The sequence below is a fragment of the Notamacropus eugenii genome, chromosome 1, assembly GCF_028372415.1.
Source record: "Notamacropus eugenii isolate mMacEug1 chromosome 1, mMacEug1.pri_v2, whole genome shotgun sequence".
In the NCBI taxonomy this organism is placed as follows: domain Eukaryota; kingdom Metazoa; phylum Chordata; class Mammalia; order Diprotodontia; family Macropodidae; genus Notamacropus; species Notamacropus eugenii.
The window spans coordinates 492,447,594-492,469,351 of NC_092872.1; the positions used below are offsets into that span (position 1 = coordinate 492,447,594).

The window sequence follows — 21,758 nt, forward strand, 5'->3', positions numbered from 1 at the left end:
CCAAGTGTATTGGCAGTGCAACAAGTCCCTCTGTTGGACACTCATTGTGATAACAGCAACTGATGTATATGGAATTTTACATATACATGTACATATACATCTGGAGTTTCACAAGGTACTAAAGTACTACAGGCATTGTGATCATCCCCATTTTATAGATAGAGAACTGAGACTCTACAACTTGCTTAGGGTCACATCCAAAAGTAGCACAGTCAGGATTTAAACCCAGGTCTGGCTGTCATTAATCCTAGAACTCTTGCCATAATGTCACTCTCCTGTCATTTAGACCAGGGGTGGAGAACCTGCAGCCTCCAGGCCACATGAGTTACTGAGTGCAGCCCTTTGACTGAATGCAAGCTTCCCAGAATAATAACTTTCCCTTAATAAATCCAAACTTCACAGAATAATAACTTCCCCTTAATAAATCCAAACTTCACAGAACAATAACTTCCCCTTAATAAAAGGATTTGTTTGTAGAACTTGGCAGTCAAAAGGTTGAAACTCAAGGACCTAGAAGGTTGCACATGGCCTTGGAGCTGCAGGTTTCCCATTCCTGATTAGAGCTTTATCCTATGGTGCATTCAGTTCCTCTGGAATTTTTTCTTAATTTTCTGATCAAGGGCTAACAACCTAACAAAAGAAGGTAAATCAAGTGTTACATAAATAAAAGGCAACTTAATCTAGGTGTTTTTTTCTTTTAAAAACAGGGAACATAAAACTCTAACCCATAAATTTTAAAATACTCAGTTTTTTGTTTGTTTGTGTTGCTATTTAGTGGAAAGAGATTGTAGATGGGAAAAAAACAGGATTAGAGCTATAAAGGACTTTAGAGATCACTTAGTCTAGCCTAGGGACCAGACTTGAAATGATTTCAGCCATTTGAGGAGTTCCTGAAGAGGAAAATCCCTCTACCAATGAGACTCTGCACCTGTTCAGCAACTTAGAACCTCGGATCATTTCCTGGTACACTAAGAGATGAAGTGACTTGCCCAGGGTCACACAACCAGTATATAGGTCTTAAACCAAGATTTCCCTGGCTTTGAAGTCCACTCTATTCTCTCTGTCATCCTCCTTTCCTCAGCTTTTACAGAAGAGGCAGAAGCAATTCTAAAAAATTAAATGACTTTTTTTAAAAATTTAAGTAACTTGCTCATTTTTATATAGCTAAGTTCAGTCAGTAATTAAGTAGTAACAGGGTAGCTAGGTGGAACAATAGATAGAGCCCCAGTCCTGGAGTCAGGAGGACCTAAGTTCAAATTTAGTTTCACTTACTACTGTATGACCCTGGGCAAGTCACTTACCCCCATTGCCTCAAAAAAAACTAGAGTAACAAAAGCAAGATTTAAGCTCCATTCCTCTGATATCATAGGCAGTATTGAGCACAGAGTGAGTGTTCTAGGTGTTATACCATTCTGCTCTCTAAATGGACAAGGCAGAATAGGATAGGAGCAGAAAAGAGAAAGGCAGAAGTAGTACCACCCATGCAGTGTGGTCTAGATAATTAAAAAAGAACCCTGGAGGGTGTCAAGAGACCTAGATTCTGATCTTTGTTCTTCCTCTGTCAAGAGCTCTCATTGGTGTGGTGGAGACACTAACTTACTGGTCCAGAGCTAGCTACAACAGTACATGCTGTTCGTGATTCAGAATTGGCCAAGTTACCAAGAGGAGCATTGACTTCCATCAAGCACAAATATCCACAGGTAAAGAAATAACTATCATTTTTCCATTTTTAAAATTTAGTTCTCAGCTTTGGTCCAGATATGTTAATCAGTCATATCTAAGTGTCAAGCAACTAGTGTGTGCAGAGTATTATAGGAGATGCTTTTAAGGAGCATGGGTTCCCCGTCCTTAGGGAGCTTGGCATGTAGCTTGACAAGTGAAACAGACATCTTTTCAGCTCTCAAGCTATCTGACCTCTATATTCCTGTAACGGATTCAGGGATTTAAAAATTATACTAGTGGAGGATGATAAGAATGAAATGGAGTTAGGGAAAACTTCTTAGAAACCTAGAAGAAATTTAGAATACTTCTTAAAAAGTAAGTTTTGAGGTTTTAAAGAACATGGTGGTGGTCATGGATTGGTAGGAAGACCTTCCATATTTAGGTATGGCATATATAAAGTCAAAGAAAGTGAGCAAATTAAGGGCAGAGTGTGTCTAGTAAAATGACCAGACTGAATTGGTGGGTATAATTATAAGGAAGGATAGAGTGAGATGTAGTAAGGGGTGTTGTTGATGAAGGACTTTGAAGGCCCATTAGAGGAAAAGAGTCAAATAATGCTAAGATCAGAAGTGTAAGACTGATTGAGGTGCTTTTGACAGTAATGATCAAGTTTTGATTGAGGAGTAAGGAGAGGAAAGATGAATGACTTAAGACAGGGCTATGTTGTGATTCAAGTGGAGTTGTCCTGCAGGAAGATGGAACTATGAGGAAGGGGGTGAAGGGTCAGTATCAAAGATCTAAATACGTAAGGGGTTGTTGAAATTGTGTGAAGGGAAGAGATTCCTAGGAAAGTAAATGTTGAGGGAAAAGAACTACATCTTAGGGAAAAAAGAAGAAGAGCCAGTGAAGGAAAGAGATGAGAATCAGCAGAGTACAACTGCCGGGAGAAGCTGAGAGAAAATTCAGTTTCAAGGAATAGAGGATGTCAGTTGAACTAAATGTAGGCACCAAAAAAGGATGAAAATTTTTTCTCTCTTGGGCTGAGGATTTTCCACTTCTATCAAAGGAGTTTTTTGTTTAAGTTCTTGGAAAATCATGGCTCACACTCAACGGTCAGATGGGTCATGTCTCTTGTGAGCCAAATAAATCTTCTTATCTTTCCTGCTACTTGCAAATGACCCCAAAATTAAAAGCCTCCTCTTCAGAACAGAAATCATGAAGTGGGTAGGATGGGTTGAAAAAAGTCATCTTGTGGGGCATATGGGATTGTGCTCATATGATCATGAGCCAGAGTTTGAACAGAAATAGAAAGCTGGCCTCCAATCTGTATCTGGCAGTGGTACCAGAGAAAGCTCATGTAACTCGTTTCTTAGATCTCCATAAAAGTTGGGACATGGTCAGATTCTAACCCTAAGGCCATAGTTCTCATTTAGTAATGGGATCAAAGGCTATAGGTATGCTTTTTTGTGGGTTATAGATTATAGCCGAGAGATTGAGCACTTTAATAGCAGCTCTACTTTCTAAGCTAATATTCTCATTCAAATGCCTTTTTGTCCCAAAGTCAGTAGAAAGAGAAAAGGTGAAAGTTCTGGTGGTGAGATGCTAATATAAAATCTACCAAATGTTGGATATCATATGATTCATTATTATAGTAATTCATATTTTCCTATGATGTAAGTAGGGTAAGAATGAATCCTTATTTTACAGATGAGGAAACTGAGGCCTAGAGTGGCTAAGTAACTTGCCTAGGGTTATAGAGATAATAAGTACCTAAGCCAGTATTTGAACCCAGGTTTCTCCGGCCTTCTCTTCACTTTTTCACCATACTTCCTCTCCTAAAGCTAAATAAATTTTCTTATACTTTGGAAATGTCACTGTGGTCTGAGACATTGGACTCATAGAAAATTAGAAATCGGCCTTTGGCTTTTTTCTGGTTGTACTCTTTCTTGTAATTTTATACATGCATAGGTACATATTTCATTATCCTTGTTATACTAAAGTAGTGTTATTAAGAGTGCTTATTAGATTGTTATATTATTATATTATATTAGATTATTGGGGCAGCTAGGTGGTGCAATGGATAGAGTGCCAGTGCAGGAGTCAGGAGGAACTGAGTTCAAATCTCTCCTCAGACACTTGACACTCACTTGCCGTGTGACCTTGGGCAAGTCACTTAACCCCAATTGCCTCATCCTGGGTCATCTCCAGTCATCCTGATGAATATCTGGTCACTGGATCCAGATGCCTCTGGGGGAAAAGTGAGGCTGGTGACCTGCACAGCCCTCCCTCACTCAAAACAAAGTCAAGTGCAAGTCATGTCATTATTTCTCTGATGGCATGGTCTTCTTCAGCAACGAAGGATGAACACACACACACACACACACACACAGAGAGTCAATCAACAGACATCTATCAAATGCTTACTCTGTGCTAGGCCCTATACTAAGGGCTGGGGACACAAAGAAAGGCAAATACAAGATCTCTGCCCTCAAGTGATTGACATTCTAGTGTAGACAGGACAACATGCAAACAACCATGTACATTCAAGGAAAGTATGCTGTACATGTCAGGTGATCTCAGACTTGTTCTTTGGAAGCTGAAGAGATTTGAGGCAGGGAGACCAACCTGGAGGCTATTACAATAGTCCAGGCATAAGATGATGAGGCAGTGTGAACTGAGCTTTGGTGGGTAATTTTTTTTCTCTCTAGGACTAAATCTTCTCATGTAGATGTGGCAACTGGACCAAAAATCAGAGGTGGGCAATCTGTGGCCTCAAGGCCATGTGAGGCCCTCTAAGTCCTCAAATGTGGCCCTAATCAGTCAAAGGGCCACATGTGGCCTCAAGGTTACAGGTTCCCCAACCCTGAACCAAACAATCTCTAAGGTAGAATATAACTCTATCTTCTTCCACTTTTAAAAGGCAAAAACCACACAGAGTTCCTAAGGATTAAAGAGAAATGAATTTATCAGAGCACTTGATTTGGAGTCAGGAGAGATAGTGTTCAAATCCTACCGTGCACACTTATTAGAAGTGTGACATGCTGTGTGAATTTCTTAACTTTTGTAATTTTCAGTTTCCTCATCTATGAAATGAAGATAATAGTACTACTTCCAGAACATTTTGCAAACTTCAGTCATAGTGAATGTAAAGAACTTAAAACAGCACTAAGACTTTCAGGACACCCTGTATATATGTCAGCCACAATCTACTGCTTCCTTCTGATCCTGACGCCAAAGAGAAAGGGAAGAAAGAAGAGAAAAGGGACAGAGAGAGGTGACAGTCATGATTCTGCCCAGGTCTGGACCTTACAGAGTCAGTGGCACAAAGAGGAGTCCCAAACCAAAACTATCCTTACTGGGGAACTTATCTTCCAATAACAGTAAAGCATCCTAACTTTCATTGACAACCAAGGTGTCTTTCATTACCAGGAACTTCTATATTTTTCCATGGCTCAGATTCTTGTCATGATCTAGAATCAGGAATGAGAATTTCAGCTGGAGAGATCTTCACAGGCATCACGTACAAGAAAGGACATGACAGGGTGTGTGACTATTGCTATGAAATTCTGTCCACACTCCAGGATGGGGGAGGAAAGAATGGAACTAGTAGATGGAGGCAATTATTGTAATAGTAATAATAATAACTAGCATTTGTAGAGAGCTTTATAAATATTACCTTATTTGATCCTCATGACAACTTTGGAAGGTAGGTGCTATTATTATCAACATTTTTACAGATGAGGAAACTGAGGCAGACAGGTTAAACCACTAGCCCAGGATCACTTAAGTGACTCTTAAGAAGAGTCTGAGGTGGTATTTGAACTCAGGTCTTCCTGCCTTCAGGCCACGTGGTGACCAAGGAAAGAGGAAACCTGGTGATGTGAAAGATAGATTGAATGTTAGTGACTCCAGGATATCTAATGAATGATCAAAAGGTTCAGCAAGGAGAGGTTTCAGGAGACTGAGGATTTCCAGCCTCTGGGAGCTGCTTCTCTCACCCTTGCCTCAGTAATCAATCTCATCTCTCTTCAGTTCCAAAAATCTGAGGACCTTTCCACTCTACTCTCTTGCCTTGCATCCTGCAACATGGCAGCCACCAATTAGGATGATATAGATAGACACAAAGTGTCTGACCTCCACCCTGTCAGTCATCTATCTCAAATTGTCTTCTCCTTGGCTCCTGATCCTTTCCCCTGACCATCATTGCCACAAAGGCAAAGGAATGTTTCTATTATAGTGGGGGACGCCTTCCATGTTGCCAATAAAAGAAGTCACTTCCAACTCTCGACTTTTATGATTCTGTGAATCCTGCCAATGCCTTCCCAAGAGCTACAGCTGGGTGCTCATACTGGTAATTCTTCCCTGCTGAGAGAACTCCCAGCACACACCTTCCCATCCCATCTTTCCCAAGCGTCCTGGACCTCACCTAGCTTCCATCCCAAAGATCTGCTGCCTCACTACTTACTAAATGGCAGTACTTTTTTAATACATTCTTTATCCAATTCACCTTCTATATTAATCTCAGCAAAGTCCACATGATCCATAGCCAGAACCAGGAATTCTTTTATTTCTCTTGATGAGAAACAAAAAATGGATGCCCCATCCATGTCCTATCATCACATCCCAGCCCTCAACAAGTTCTGGGTGTTGTCCACCTTGAAGAGAAAGACACTCACTGTTATAGAATCCTAGAACTGGCAAGGCCCTGAAAGGTCATTGAGACCAGTCACCTCATTCTAAAGACGAGGAACCAAGGCACAGAAAATGTAAATGACATCGTTCAAGGTCACTCAAGTAATAAGGGACAGAATCACAATTTGAACTCAGGTCCTATGACTGATTTCAGCCTTCTTTCCACTGCACCACACTGCCTACCATCCCTAGAGTGCTGTTCAGGTTCACCAGAGTAGGGGTATAGAGAAATTGTCTTTGACCTTAGGTTCTATCATAGGCCCAAGCTTAGATGAGGGTCCATTTTGTGTGCTATTCTTTTGGAGGGCCCAGGAAGCTTTCTATATCTATATGGATTCTGACATTTCATTTTCATAGGATCTCTTATTAAAAGGTCACTTTTTTCATACCCATTTTCTCTAAAAATATCAACAAAAAAATGATTTGGAGTCATGAAGGATATTTAGTAGTACAAGGAGGCTTAAAAGTAATCTAGTAGAAGAAAAAAACAATCCCATTCTTTGAGATTTTGGATCCACCCTTTCTTCAGTCTTGGTTTGCTGTCTGGCTTATCTTTTGTTTTGTTTTGTTTTGTTCTTAATGATGGAACAGTTTTTTTCAACAAAACAGTTGAAGTGACTCCCTGCAATGACAAAAGTAATTAGTAGAAGAGAAGACCTCTTAACTCCCACTCATCTAATATACTTTTATACTACACTAAAATCTAGGATATTGAGACTTATTCTGAAGACTTTAGATTACCACTATGATTACCATATTAGGTTACCAGATGAAATTACAAATGGGCCCTGTTTTGCACACAGATATGTTCTTAAAATACTCTGTAAATCAGATTTCTGTAAACTGAATGGTTTTTCCCCAATGACTTGCATTAAAGCCTGAAAAATGTCTTATTCCCACTTTCTACAGGTCTTCATTTTTCACTATCTTCTTATCTCTTAGAGTAGAATTATAGGTTTGCTGCTAGATGTCAGAGGTTATCAATTCCGACATCCTCATTTTGCACATGAAAAAACAGAGACTCTGAGAAATGAAGCAACTTACCTTTTGGTTGCCATTTTTTCAGATTGACCTATTTTTAATAGAACACCAGAGGTGTCCCACTCCTGAACCAAATATTTGTATAAGTCAAAGATGCTTTATAATTGAAAATACTACTGAGAATGGTTGATTTTATAGCCTGGATTTGGCTGGGGTATGTCAGATTTCACTATATGCTGTGTGGCATACAATCAATTTTATAAATACCCAATGGATGATAGTAATGATGATATTCACGATGGCAGGCTTTCCTATAAACCAAACAGAACCTTCAGAGCCATGCTGAATTAAACTGAATCTAAAGTTAAATGAAATAGTACACACAAATGGAAAAAAAAATGCCTGTCCAATTTTGGGAGTCATCTAAAGGAACAGATAGATGTTGGACCACACGTAAGTCATCCATGATGATGGCCATGAAAAAAGTTGATGACTCAAAGAAGCACAATCGGATGGCTTCCACAAGTGTAAGCAGCCATCATGACTCTTCAGGACTACTATACACACTGGGAATGAACTTCTAACTCCAAGAGACATACCTGAAACAATTGTTAATGAGAATTGGGAGAGAATGACTACCTTACTTACCAATCAAAAGAATGTGTTAAGTTAACTTGGTCTCTACTACTGATAAAATTTAGGGGGAAAAAACTGTTTTCATTGTGTTCTTTATTTTCAAGAATTCCTTTGAGTCAAGTGCAATGATAAGAATCTACTAAGACCCTATAACCTAGAGAGAAAAGGTAGTTGGGCAGACTGAGACAAGCTTGTTGCTAATTTCATCTTGGCTTTGATTCCCTACAAGATTAGAAGGTCTGTATGATTTTCTTCACTCTATGCTCTGAGAACCAACCTGTTAAATGACAATTTGACTGAAGGACTTATAATGAAAAATGCTATCCATCCCCAGAGAAAGAACTATTGGAGTCTGAATACATATTGAAGTGTACTTCTTTAACTTTCTTTATTTTTCTTGGGGGGGGGGGGGGGGGGGACATGTATAACCTGTATCAAACTGCTCGCCTTTTCAGTGGGATGGGGAAGGAGGAAGGGAGAGAATTCAGAACTCAGAATTTAAAAACAAATATTAAAAATTGTTTTTACATGTAATTGAGGAAAGTGAAATATTTAATAAATGAATAACATAGATTTTAAAAAATAAAATGACAAGTTGATTCAGCAGCACAAATCTATCTATCCCTTATCCTCCCTCAGATTGCACCAGGAAACTGTCATTTTCACTCTCAAGCTTCAGTTACCTGTTAATAGCACTGGTAATAATCAAAAGGTCAGGAGTTGGGAATAGAATACTTAGCAGTAGCAGGAAATCTATCCTCTCCAAATGCTCATTTCTGGGAACAGTGATGGGACACAGAAGCCCAATGGGTCACAATAGTTCAGACAGAGCCAAGTTAGTGACCCAGCTGTGAGGGAGCAGCAATTACATGGGTGACATCACCTAAGGCAGAGTTACCTATCTTAGGTTAGAGAACCCAATAATTCTGAAAGTTACCTCTTGTAATCAGGATCCTTTCTGTAGCTTGAGATTTGGTATCTGTGCCAAGGACATCAAGACCAGAACTAAAAATGGAATAAGTAGCATGCTCTTTATCCTCAGGCTGTTTCGGCACTGACTGCCACAATTACAGGGCTCTGAAGAGATAAAGTGTAGCCAGTAGACCCAGGATATTCTAATTTTCCTACTCTTATGCTATCCCCTGTAGAAAGCTGACCAGTCACAAGAACAATGGCTAATCCTGTCCTGTGTCAGGAACCTGCCCTTGAGTTTTAAGTCGGGTCTTTCCTATGACTCACTGAAATATGCAAATCCTTATGTGAAGGGTGTTTTACACTCCGACCCTAATTAATATAACTTAGCAAGATGCTCAGTGGCCTGATATCTTTCTCAGGAGAGATTGTCTTTTTGATTGAATCAGGAATCAATCAACCAAAAAATAAAAATAGATGTGAATGATTCTAGATAATTCGAACTAAGTGCAAACAACCTACTTAATCAATTTGAAGGACTGAAGGACCTGTGCCACTGAATGAAATCATATAATGGAACATAGAGAGATTGGTAAAAAGAAGTAGACGTCCCTCTAAGCCTATGTATATCAAAAGAGCATCTAACAGGAAAATTTACCAGCAACTGCTTCAAGAATCAACCTTTGAGACGCATTTGAGAAGATAATCCACTTGCACCTACAAGGGAGAGCAACAGGAGGGGAGGGTTGGGGAGTGAGAACAAAGGGAATGTCCTATGCCTCCCTCTCACACACCCCCAGCAACCATATCATTAGAGATAATTGAACTAGTAATAAATAAGGTGTCTATCCAGGAGCTGAGGGGGGATAAACTAGAAATGAAGAAAAACAACTTTAGTCTCATACCTCTCTGACATGAGGAAACTCTTACAATAGGGGAGAGGGCCCCTACAAGGAAATAATAGACATTGAAGAGAAACTACATAAGGAAAGGAGAAGAGGATTTCTGACCAACTAGGAGCTGTGAATGTCATAGTGCCCTCTTAGCTTGAGCTCATTTTACCCTGGATTCTGCGCTTGTGGAAGAGTGTGTCCCAGACTGTTGGAGGAATGCTTTGTAGCAACCATTCTTACCCAGACCAAAAGCTAATTAATCCTGACTGGCTAAGTGATATTAACTGGATAATCAGTGGGGTCCATGGGTGATAGTACTAGAAATCAACCCCAACCCTCAGGCTTACCCCTAAAGTCCTGAGGGGATAAGTCACCCTCTAGGGACCAAACCAGTAGGAGTAGAAAGTGGAGGAAGTAGGGGTGTACTATATATGGGAGCTCATCCAGAATGTAAGTATTGGGTCCTTCACATTTGTGGAGACTCACTGAAGAGATTACCCAGGATTATCATTATTGGATACACTTGTTTTCTGCAATCCACTAATTTTTTCCCTTTTGTTTTAAACTATAATTGTATAGTAGTTGATTTTCTGGTTTGCTTCCTTAGAAGTCACATTTCTCCTTTAAGCTTATTTGAATGCTTTAGTACTAATTGTTGTATTACTATAACCTTGATGACGGATTTTTGCATCTGAAAAACACCACTGTTACAAATTTTCCTGTATTACACTATGATGTCTCATAAAAGTTCAATCATTTTTCTTTTTTTTACTTTTATTTTTTTTCTGGGTTAAGATTAAAACTTAATGTACCAGTTTTGATACAAGATTAAGTGCCTTGCCCAGAATCACAAATCCTTAAAATCCATAAATTTCCTCAGAGGAAATTGTAAACAATTTTTTCAGGACTATTTTTTTAATCTTTTTTTCTTCTTTTTTTTATTTTTAATTTTTTTATGTATTTATTTAACTTTTAACATTCATTTTCACAAAATTTTGGGTTCCAAATTTTCTCCCCTTTTGTCCCCTCCCCCCACCCCAAAACACCAAGCATTCTAATTGCCCCCATCACCAATCTGCCTTCTCTTCTATCATCCCTCTCTGCCCTTGTCTCCATCCTCTCCTCTGTCCTGTAGGGCCAGATAACTTTCTATACCCTTTTACCTGTATTTCTTATTTCCTAGTGGCAAGAACATTACTCGACAGTTGTTCCTAAAACTTTGAGTTCCAACTTCTTTTCCTCCCTCCCTCCCCAACCTTCCCTTTGGAAGGCAAGCAATTCAATATAGGCCAAATCTGTGTAGTTTTGCAAATGACTTCCATAATAGTCATGTTGTATAAGACTAACTATATTTCCCTCCATCCTATCCTGCCCCCCATTGCTTCTCTTCTCTCTTTTGATCCTATCCCTCCTCAAGAGTGTTGACTTCAAAGTGTTCCCTCCTCCTATTGTCCTCCCTTCCATTATCCTCCCCCCCAGCCCCCGCTTATCCTCTTCTCTCCCACTTTCCTGTATTGGAAGATAGGTTTTCATACCAAAATGAGTGTGCATTTTATTCCTTCCTTCAGTTGAATGTGATGAGAGTAAACTTCATGTTTTTCTCTCACCTCCCCTCTTTTTCCCCCCACTAAAAAGTCTTTTGCTTGTCTCTTTTAGGAGAGATAATTTGTCCCATTCCATTTCTCCCTTTCTCCTCCCAATATATTTCTCTCTCACTGCTTGATTTCATTTTTTTAAGATATGATCCCATCCTCTTCAATTCACTCTGTGCACTCTGTATCTATGTGTGTGTGCGTGTGTGTGTGCGTGTGCATGTGTGTGTGTGTAATCCCACCCAGTACCCAGATACTGAATAGTTTCAAGAGTTACAAATATTGTCTTTCCATGTAGGAATGTAAACAGTTCAACTTTTATAAGTCCCTTATGACTTCTCTTTGCTGTTTGCCTTTTCATGCTTCTCTTCATTCTTGTGTTTGAAAGTCAGGTTTTCTTTTCAGCTCTGGTCTTTTCATCAAGAATGCTTGAAAGTCCTCTATTTCATTGAAAGACCAATTTTTCCCCCTGAAGTATTATACTCAGTTTTGCTGGGTAGGTGATTCTTGGTTTTAGTCCTAGTTCCTTTGACTTCTGGAATATCCTATTCCATTCCCTTCGATCCCTTAATTTTTTTTTTACTTTTAAGTAATCATAAACTGATTTCCTTATTTGTAACATGGATCTAGACAGTTTATCTGAAATCCTTATATACAACAAGTCCATAGGATAAGGTTGTTCTAGAAACCCCAAGTAACCAACACTAAACACTAAATCCGTTTTGGAAGTCCCAGACCTTTTGAAAGGTTTTCTGAATGTGATTTCCTTTTAAGTTGATCCACTTACCTAGAAAGTGATGAATTAGAAACCCCATTTAATTGTCCTTATAATAGTACAAATCTATTCAGGAATTGAAGTGCCCTTCAGTAAAGAAACTCGGAAGGAATTTACCTAAATCTCCAAGGTGATGCCCTATGATACCCTCCAAGGAGAAATTTTGGTGTGCTCTGTGTAGAAAGATGCACCTAGAAACTTTGTTGGATGGAACCTATGCATTAAAGGCGTTGTGGAAGAATCTTCAGCCAGGGTAGTTTGGAGGCTTGATTTTTTTTTCTCTTTTAAGTTATTCAAAGATTAAACCCAGTTTATGTATTCAGTTCCACAGTAAAGTAGTTGAAGAGGGAAAATGTCTTAGTCCCCTCTAGACCTAACGGAGCTTTGTTGTAATGCAGCATTATTACTGAACTGAGCCTAGAGTAGAGGAGGCCCCCAAGTGGGAGAAATAGAGAACAACAGCCCCAGTCCTGACCATGCCAGTTTCTCACCTGAAAGTTGAGCAAGTGACTTCCAGATTACACCAGCTCCCTAATTCTTGTTGGGACAACCCTGTGTGCTCTGGACTCTGTAGGGATCAAACATTTCCTTTGAAATAGGAAGGTTTGGTTTTTCTTCTGTTTCTTTTCATTATTGTTTTTGCATTGGAGAAGGATTTTTGCACACACCAAAGCAGATAATAACCTATGAGAACTGTGTAAAATTATGCCGTGTTTTTAAAGTTGCATCACCATATATTCAGAATTATGGACAAATGTTAACATCTAAATTTGTTTATTAATTTTGAGACACAGATTTTTCATTTGACTCTTGAGTAGAAGATATTTTGGAAGGCATTCAAAAATGATTATGTGGAACCTCCTCAAGTCACTGCAGAGCTATACAAGATCTGGTACTGTGAACCTTGCCAAATATACTCCAGCAGATTTGCTGAAGGCAGTAATACTAAAAAATGGGGAGAAGGGAGTCTAAGGGAGATGTTTCACAGCTCTAATCCCAATTAAATTACTCTATGCCCTGAAATCTTTATCCAGTAAGAATGTCTCTTTGATAAGTCTAAAATAGGTGTTAATAATTACTAGGTACCTCTCTTGAATCAATCAAACAAGGGCATTAAACAAAGTGTAGTTAATCAGTTTTGATACTTCAGGACATTGGATAAAATCAGGTGATGAAATGTACTGGAATTGTTTGGAAGAATTAGACATACACACAGATATATTGATAAAAGCACACAGTAGGCACTTTTAATAATGAATATTTTTAATAATGTTATTAAATTGAACTGAGGCTGCTGGTGACAAGTTAGAACTTTGTGACCCAACATGTTCAAATGAGGGTCTCATATCAAATTGGACAGTGATGCTTCACTTCATCCTCCTTCCTTTATCAGGACCTAATTTTCCAATACAAATTCCAATGCCTCTCAGTGGTATTACTGTTGTGAGCACAACTCTCTCTGAGAATCCATTTCTGCTTCCTTATATATAAGTAAAAAGTCCTAGGAAGGGAATATTTCTGGAGTGGGGAAAGGTGACCCAAGAAGAAAACATAGTGGTACTTAATGGTACTTAACAATTCTGCCTCAGTCTCACCTTGCCAAATAGTATTGGAAGAACTTCTTTGTAGTGGGCTGGATGTAGTTTGTGCTTTAATCAGTCAATTAATCTGCAATGTTATTGGGGGAGGAGAAGAAAAGAGAGACATGGTTCCTATCCTTGAGCTCAAAATTGCTTGCAATCAGAAGAAAAAGACATTTGAAACATTAAGGGAACTATATAAAATAAAATTAATCCCAGTTCTGCCCCCATTATGTGTGTGATCTTGGGCAAATCACCTATCTGAACCTAAAGTTTCTTTGTTTTTCAATTAAAACTGTTAGACTAGGTGATGTCTAAGGTCCTTTCCAGCCCCAAATCTGCAATCCTATAATCATAAGGTGATAAATTGCATAGCCCTGACCATTAGATTATACTAGACAACAGAAAGGAGAATGGTTGCTATGAGCTAAGAGTCAGAGGCAATTTCAATGGAAAAAAAAAAGCTAGACTTTGATCAGTGGCATTTTGTGATCAGTGAAGCCTCAAAACAGAGAGTGTGCTGTGCTGACCAAGAACTTGTCTGACAGTTCTGCCAGTGGAGGTTGTCTTGATGACTGATGATACCTCTTCTCTCCAGGCCTCTGGGCCCCAGGCAGGTACAGCAGGTACTGATGAAGATAATGAGCATGAGCGCAATATCTTTCTGTTGAACTCTTTGAAGTGTATGTATGTCTTACACACACACACACACACACACACACACACACACACACACACACACACACTTCTCCACAGTCACAATCTAGATCTAGAGAACCAATCATTTTGCCTGATTTCTTTCTCAGATGGGACAGCAAAGACAGGATGAGCTAAGGGAAACACCTAGGATTATGTCCAAATATGGCAATAAATCAAGTCCAGGAAAGAAAGGGCATTAGCATTAGGGCATTCAATCCAATTGGGGTTCCATATCATACTGATCTCTTCTCTCTCTGATTGTATCTAAGATTAATTTCCTAGAACAAACACTTTGACACTGAATGTAAGTAAAATAGACAATAGCTCAAAGTAGGGAGAGGTCATTATAGATTTCAGGGTGAGTACTTAAACCCAGGAAAGGAGTATGAAGGTAGGCAAAGCAAAATAGCTCTTTGGGAAGTCCTTAGCCAGTGGTGCTGTTTTGGGGGGTAGGAAGAAGAGAGCTTTAAAAAACTGAGGCACCAAGTGCTCTAGGCAAAATGCTAACCTGCATTGATAGAGGGAATTTCCTCACCTGCAAGTTCTCTACACCCATGAAAATCCCAATCCTTCCATGTTTCCTAGAAAGCATTAATGAATGTCAGGATGGTTGAAGTCCCCCATCATCATTCTCGTTTGCCTCTACTAGCTTTGTCTTCTGCTTCGGAGACTCATTTAACATTTTATCCTTCTGACCAGAAAGTCTGCAATGCATCACAATTTTATTTCTAGCAGAAAAGTGGGGGACACAAAATATATTGACAACTGGGGAGGGTAATATACTTCCCAAATGCTTTCTACACTTACCTCTTGGCTTCCCTCTCAGTTCATTAGTCTAGAGTGAGGGTCACTAGGATACCATTTAAACTGGCAGTAATGGTAAAGGCTACAGACCAACGATGTCAAATGTCAGGAGAAGGAAGTTCCCTGTGAAGATCCTGAGATCAAACCACCATGCCTTATTTATTTTATCCTTTACAGGCACTGGATTATACTTAATAAGGCTATTCTGAGACTCCCAAATCTAGTCATCCTCAGAGTATGATGTTGAACTAATTCTTTCTCTGACTAGTCTCATGATCCACTTTATCTTACTTCGTATTCCCACTTAAGGAATTTGTGTTATATTAGAATGCATTAGTTAATAGACTGTATGTCATTTCTTTTCTGGGTATATGTATTTGTTAGTCAGTCAAACTATCAACCAGTCCTTATCTAATGCTTGCTGTGAATCCAGTCCTGTGCTAAATCTACCCGGGGATACAAGAGAACAATACACAGTTCTTGCCCTTAGCAGTTCACAGTCTAATGAAGGAGAGAAGACTCACTCAAGAACTAGAGAAGAGGTGCTAAGTTCCCAAAGGCAGAGACTGTACTGCTACTCACATTGTATTCTACCCCTACACCCCATCTCATGTCTGGTACTGAGGAGACAAACATAGAGTCATGCAATTTCAGAACAGGAAGGGACAACATAGTACAACCCCTGTATTTTACAAATGAGGAAACTAAGGCATGAGAACAGGAAAACGATTTGCCTAAGAATTGTGCAAATGTGAACCTCCCAAATACTCTAGCCTGGTAACTGCCTCAAGAAGTTTCTATCCCCAGGATGAGTATGGATAATAAGAAGATTGGTCCAAAGAGGCATAAAACCTGCAAAATCATCATATCACATTTGGAGGAAAGCAAAGAAATAATCTAGTCCATTTTACACATGAGGAAACAGGAACCCAGAAAGGGGCAAACCATATTGCAAGTTAGTGACTGAACAAGAACTAGAACTCATTATCTCCTTTTTCTTAATCCTGGACTCTTTCTTCTACATCACAATTCATGCTATATTACACTATACCAGGAACACCATCAATGCCATGACCTAACATCAGTCCCTCAATATTTAGTGGTTTTAAAGAAAGCCTCACTTGGGGATTGTTCAGGAGAGGAGAGTGGACAGCCGGCCCCTACCCCACTCCTGAGCAGGAACTGGTGAAATAATCAAACTGATTCTGGGTCTTTTCTCCAAAGGGGTCTCTCAGCTTCAAGAGAGGGTTTAAATGCTTGGAGAAATCTTTCTTCAAAGGAGTAGAGGGGGCGTCGGTCCTCTGGTAAACCTGAGAGGGATTCATACCCATTTCTGGGAAGTCTTAACTCTTAGAAAATTTACTTTCTATGAGGGAACTCCTGGTTTGTTTTTGTTCTTGGTTTTGTTTTTGTTTTTACTAAGAGTAGGTTCTTAAACCTTACCCGGGGGAAGGTAAGGAAAGAAGCTCCTGTACTTAAGCTAGATGGGTGCTTAAACTTTAAAGAATTTCTTCTTCCAGGAGGTTGTCAATCTAAGATCAAGAGGGATATTTTCCATTTAAAGGTGTGGAAGTTCATATTCTCAATTGTATGAAAAGGGGACAACCGGAAAATAGTCTAAAAATTATTTTTCTTAGGCACGCCAAATCTTTCTGGCTGGTTCTGTGTCTATAGCATGGTCTTTGAAGACATCTAGTGACCAAACTGAGAATAGCAGCCTACTTGTTGTCAGCCCCATATTTGTTAGTTTTTAGTTTGAATGTTGTTATAAATGCTGAAATGGTTTAGGGTGGTTTAATTCTGTAGAATTTGTTTTAAGAAAATGAAAAATATAACTGTGAATCTTACATGGACCTTTTGTCACTCTTCCCCTGGAGAATGATAGATTTACTGTTTTACAGCTGAGAGAAAAAAGTCATTAAACTGATTAGACAGAAGCTAGTTTAAAAGTGCCATCAATAAAATTTAAAGGGAAAAGGGAAAAAATACCTTGATAGTTGAATAGCTATAGCACCTAAGAACTTACTTGTTAACTCCTTCCTGGTTCATGAAAAAGAGAAAAATTTACGTTAATCAGGGAACCACTAAAAAGTAAGTAAGTTTCACTAAAAGGGTAGATATAAATAGATACTTGGGAATTTTACAAATTAAAGTTAAATACAAATCATTTTAGAAAGAAATTTTTGAATTGGTGTGCGCTTTGAAATTAGAACCTTTGACCTGGGAGTTTTACAAATTGAAGTTAAGTGACTGAAATTTTGTTGTAAGTTTTATTAGACTCCCCAGTTCAGATATGGATGATCATTGCAGTAGATTTCAAATGATTTGTCAAGAAGAAAATGAGATTTCTACTCATTTTCATAATAGATTATATAGACATACTAGGCAGTATTAGGGGGTAGAGCCACTCAAATCACATGATGCAGAACGTATTAATTCTTTTGTTAATTAAGCCCTGCCAAAAATTAAATTGAACACCTATGTTTTCTTCCCTAGGTAGCATGAGAAAGGTATGGAATTACTTAGAAACATTGTCATAGATGTATTTGAGAGAAAGACCAAAGGAAGGGAAAATCTGAATCAACATCTCCACTTCATTTCACAGGTAGATTACACCCCTAAGGGGGTCTTCCTCCCTTACTCAACATTATAAAACCACAGGTTAAAAAAAGGAAAGTCAGTTTGGGCTAAATCTCGAAGAAGTTTACAATTTGAATTTTAGGAAGAATTCTAGGAACTGTCTTGCTTCTTTCCCATTGTTGCTTTTTGGCCCACATACAGGGTCGTCAGGAGACAAAAAAGATGATCTGGTATTCCTAGACCTTTGGGTACTTGTCACATTTTGTTGTGATTCACACAGTCAAAGGCTTTAGTGTAGTTAACAAAACAGAAGCAGATGTTTTTGTTTCTGGAACTCCTTGCTTTACCCATAATCCAGAGAACATCGGCAATTTGGTTCTCTAGTTCCTGTCTTTTCAAAAACCAGCCTGCTCTTCTGGTAATTCTTGGTCCACATATTGCTGAAGCCTACCTAGCAGAATCTTAAGCATAACCTTGCTGGTGTGTGAAACAAGCCAATAGTCTGCAAATTTAAATATTCTTTGGCATTGCCCTTCTTTAGGATTAGGAGATAAATTGATCTTTTCTAATCCATTGGTTGTTACTGAGTTTTCCAAATTTGTTGGTATATTGAGTGCAGCACTTTAACAGCATCGTCTTTTAGGATAAATAGCTGATCTGGAATTCTGTCACCTCCACTAACCTTATTGCTAACCATGCTTAATAAGACCCCCTTGACTTCATTCTCCAAGATATCTGGCTCTAGATCAGTAACTACCCCATCATGGTTATCAGTGATATTAAGATCTTTCTGGTATAGTTCTGTTATGTTCTTGCCACCTTTTCTTTTAATCTCTTCTAATTCTGTTAAATCCCTACTATTTTTGTCTTTTATCATGCCTATTTTTGTATGAAACTTTCCTTTGACATCTCTAATTTTCTTGAAGAGATCACTTGTCTTTCCCATTCTATTGGTTTCTTCTTTTTTTTTATCATTTTAATACAACCCATGGGATTTTCTTGACAAAGATACTGGAGTAGTTCACCATTTTCTTCTCCAGGGATCACCTTTTGTCAGAACTCTCCACTATGACTGGCCCATCTTGGGTAACCTACATGGCATAGTTTCATTGAACTATACAAGCACCTCTGCCATGACAAAATAGTGACACAGGAAGGGCAAGTACATATATAGGGATATACAAAATAACTGCAAAGTAGGCACAAGGTAAGATTAAAGGGAAAGCATTATTGGCTGGAATCTAGAGGGATCAGCTGAGAAAGAACCATCCCTTCATCAGAGCCCTGAAGAATACTCAATAATGACAGATGGTATATGTATAGTTCTTTAAGGTTTGCAAAGCACTTAACAAATATCATCTCATTTTATCTTCACAACTGTGGAAGGCAGATGTGTTTATTATTCTCATTTTACAAATAAGGAAGCTGAGGTAGGTGGATATTAAGTGACTTGCCTAGGATCTCACAGCTAAAAAGTATCTGAGACTACTTTTTAACTCATATCTTCCTAACCCCGGCTCCAGCACTTCATCCATTGATCTATCTAGCTGCCTAGTAAAGAAATAAAGGAGAAGATAGTAGATGATTTCAAAGGAATTTGAGGTGAGGAGAAAAGAATGATCCAGAATCAGGTTCTGGCAAGGCATGATCATCAATAGATAGTCAATGGACAAGAAAGTTAGGATTCAAGAGTAGAGGATAGTATAGAGTCAAATTGATTTATTAAGGAGTCAAGATCGGGAAAGGAGGAGTGTGTAGACAGCAATGCCGATGGCCTGGGAACATGGTCGAGGGAATAGAAGCCATGGCAGGTGAGGGTTGAAAGGAATGGTGAGGACCAGGAATAGGGTTAGGGGTTATACAGCAAAGAGATGGAGTGATAAAGGATTCCAGCTGGATAAAGAAAATGTAGAGTTCTTGGAAAAGAAGTAGAATATTTGTGAGTGATGATGGTTTCAACAGTATGAGTGCCCCTACAAGGATCTAAAATAGAGGAGAGAATTGAGTAGATTGAGGAAATGAAAAGTTAGAGTATTTTAGGGCACATCAAAATATATTGAGTCCCCAAATATAAACAGAAGAGTTAGAGTGGAGAGGGAGACCATGAGTCAGGGAATTAATTCATTAAGAAAGGAGAGGCACTAAGTCTGGAGATGGGCAGTTAATGGCCACCAGAGTCAGGACCAAGTGATTCATTCAGATAGTATAGTGCAGACTTCAAAGAAAAAAGGGCTATAAATAATGCAGCATAGGGAGAGTATGAATCTGGCAATTGGGAAAGGGAACAAACATTTATTAAGCACCTACTATGTTCCAGGCACTGTGGACAGTGCTTTACAAATATTATCTCACTTAGTCATCACAATTATCCTGTGTGGTGGGTGTTACTTATTTTACAGTTAAGCAAACTGAGGCAGATAGAGGTTAAGTGACTTATCTAGGATCATATAGCTAGAAAATATCTGAGGTTACATTTGAACTCAGATCTTTCTGACATGAGGCCTAGTGCTATATCTACTGTGCTACTTAGCTGTCTTGTTTCTCAATTTGGAGATTAAGATTTAGCCATCCCTATAACTCTGATGAACTTTATAGCAAGATAATCAATTCATAACTTGGAGCCACAGGGAAATCTAAGCTGATAGCAAAGGAATGGATTTGTTCTGTGAAGTTTGGATTCAGTCAAAGGGCCACCCTTGAGGATCTAAAGGGCTACGTGTGGCCTCGAGGCTGCAGGTTTCCCACCCCTGGCTACTAGATGGTGTTGGCTAGGCTGGTCTATGCCATCTACACCTGGAGCTGCCTCCAGGTTACTGTTTCTATTCCCTATTTTGTCAACTTTCTATACTCGTGGTACATCCACTCTCCCCCAGGATACTTCTTGATGACAGAAAGCGCTGAACTCCATGGCCCCTATACTGACAACCCATCTGCACAGTGGCTGAGACAGGCAGGAAGAAAGAGACTGCTCAGCTGATCAACCCTTGTAGCTTCCACTGCTGCCACCATTTTCATTAAGCCAAGATTCCTTCAGCTACTTCAGCTGTCTTCTGGATTTTTCCAATCAGGAAGTCTATATTGGAGTCTGACTCCAGGGCCTTCTACTGTTTCACCATACCTCTTCATTCACATTTTTTTTTCCTTTTCAACAGCATGTTTTGGTGAAACAAATAGATTAGGTGTCACTCTGGGGTCAAGGCATGACCAAGGTGAGGAAGTGAGCCAGGATCAGGGTTAGGACTCACTCAGTCTGTGAACCCAGTTTTTCTCTGCATGAAGTTTATTAGTACATGCAAGAATTGGTCTTATTAATTCTAACTGCTCTGTGACCCTGATATCTTTATATGTTGATGTCTAGGGCCAAGGGTGGGGAACTATGGCCTCAAGGCCACATGTGGCATTCTAGTTCTTTGGGTGTGGCCTTTTAACTGAATCCAAGTTTTGTAGAACAAATCCTTTCATTAAGGGGATTGTTCTGTGAAGTTTGGATTCTGTCAAAGGACTGCACTTGAGAACCTAGAGGGCCACATATGTCCTGTACCGTCTTCTTTCACTGAGGCATGTTTCATTACGGTATTTGCAGAATCAGCCTACTGGCTAAGCCTTGTGAGGAAGCTTGAAAGAAGTCACTGAAAGAGCTCAGAATAGCAGCTGATATCAACATTAAAAAAGAAGGCAGAGAGCAATCTAACCATTGAGGTAGGAGTTCAGAGTACATCCCCATCTATTGCCTTCCTCCTCTATGCTTTGATTCTGAGGCCTGGCATTATTTTCTATTTCTATCCCAGAATTCAGATATTGTGTTTGAGAAATTTTTTTTTCCTTTTCTCGTCCAGTTACTTCTAAAATTTGGAATTGTCAATACTACTTTCACTATTTAGCAACAGCCAAACAGAGAAGCCCAGATAATGTCAACGCTGATGTTGACCATGTTTCTCCTTTCCTTTGTTTC

At 39.1% G+C, this 21,758-nt stretch overlaps 1 long non-coding RNA gene across 2 annotated transcripts in view; it reads left to right on the forward strand.

The window, feature by feature from the left end:
• Positions 1–502: 502 nt before the first annotated feature.
• The window catches only part of LOC140519712 (uncharacterized), an 83,840-nt gene continuing 62,584 nt past the window's right edge, over positions 503–21,758 (forward strand). For both annotated transcript variants that reach the window (XR_011972271.1, XR_011972270.1), the window contains exons 1-2: positions 503–643; positions 1,567–1,700. This is a non-coding gene — a long non-coding RNA (uncharacterized lncRNA). The remainder of the gene's footprint in view (positions 644–1,566; positions 1,701–21,758) is intronic.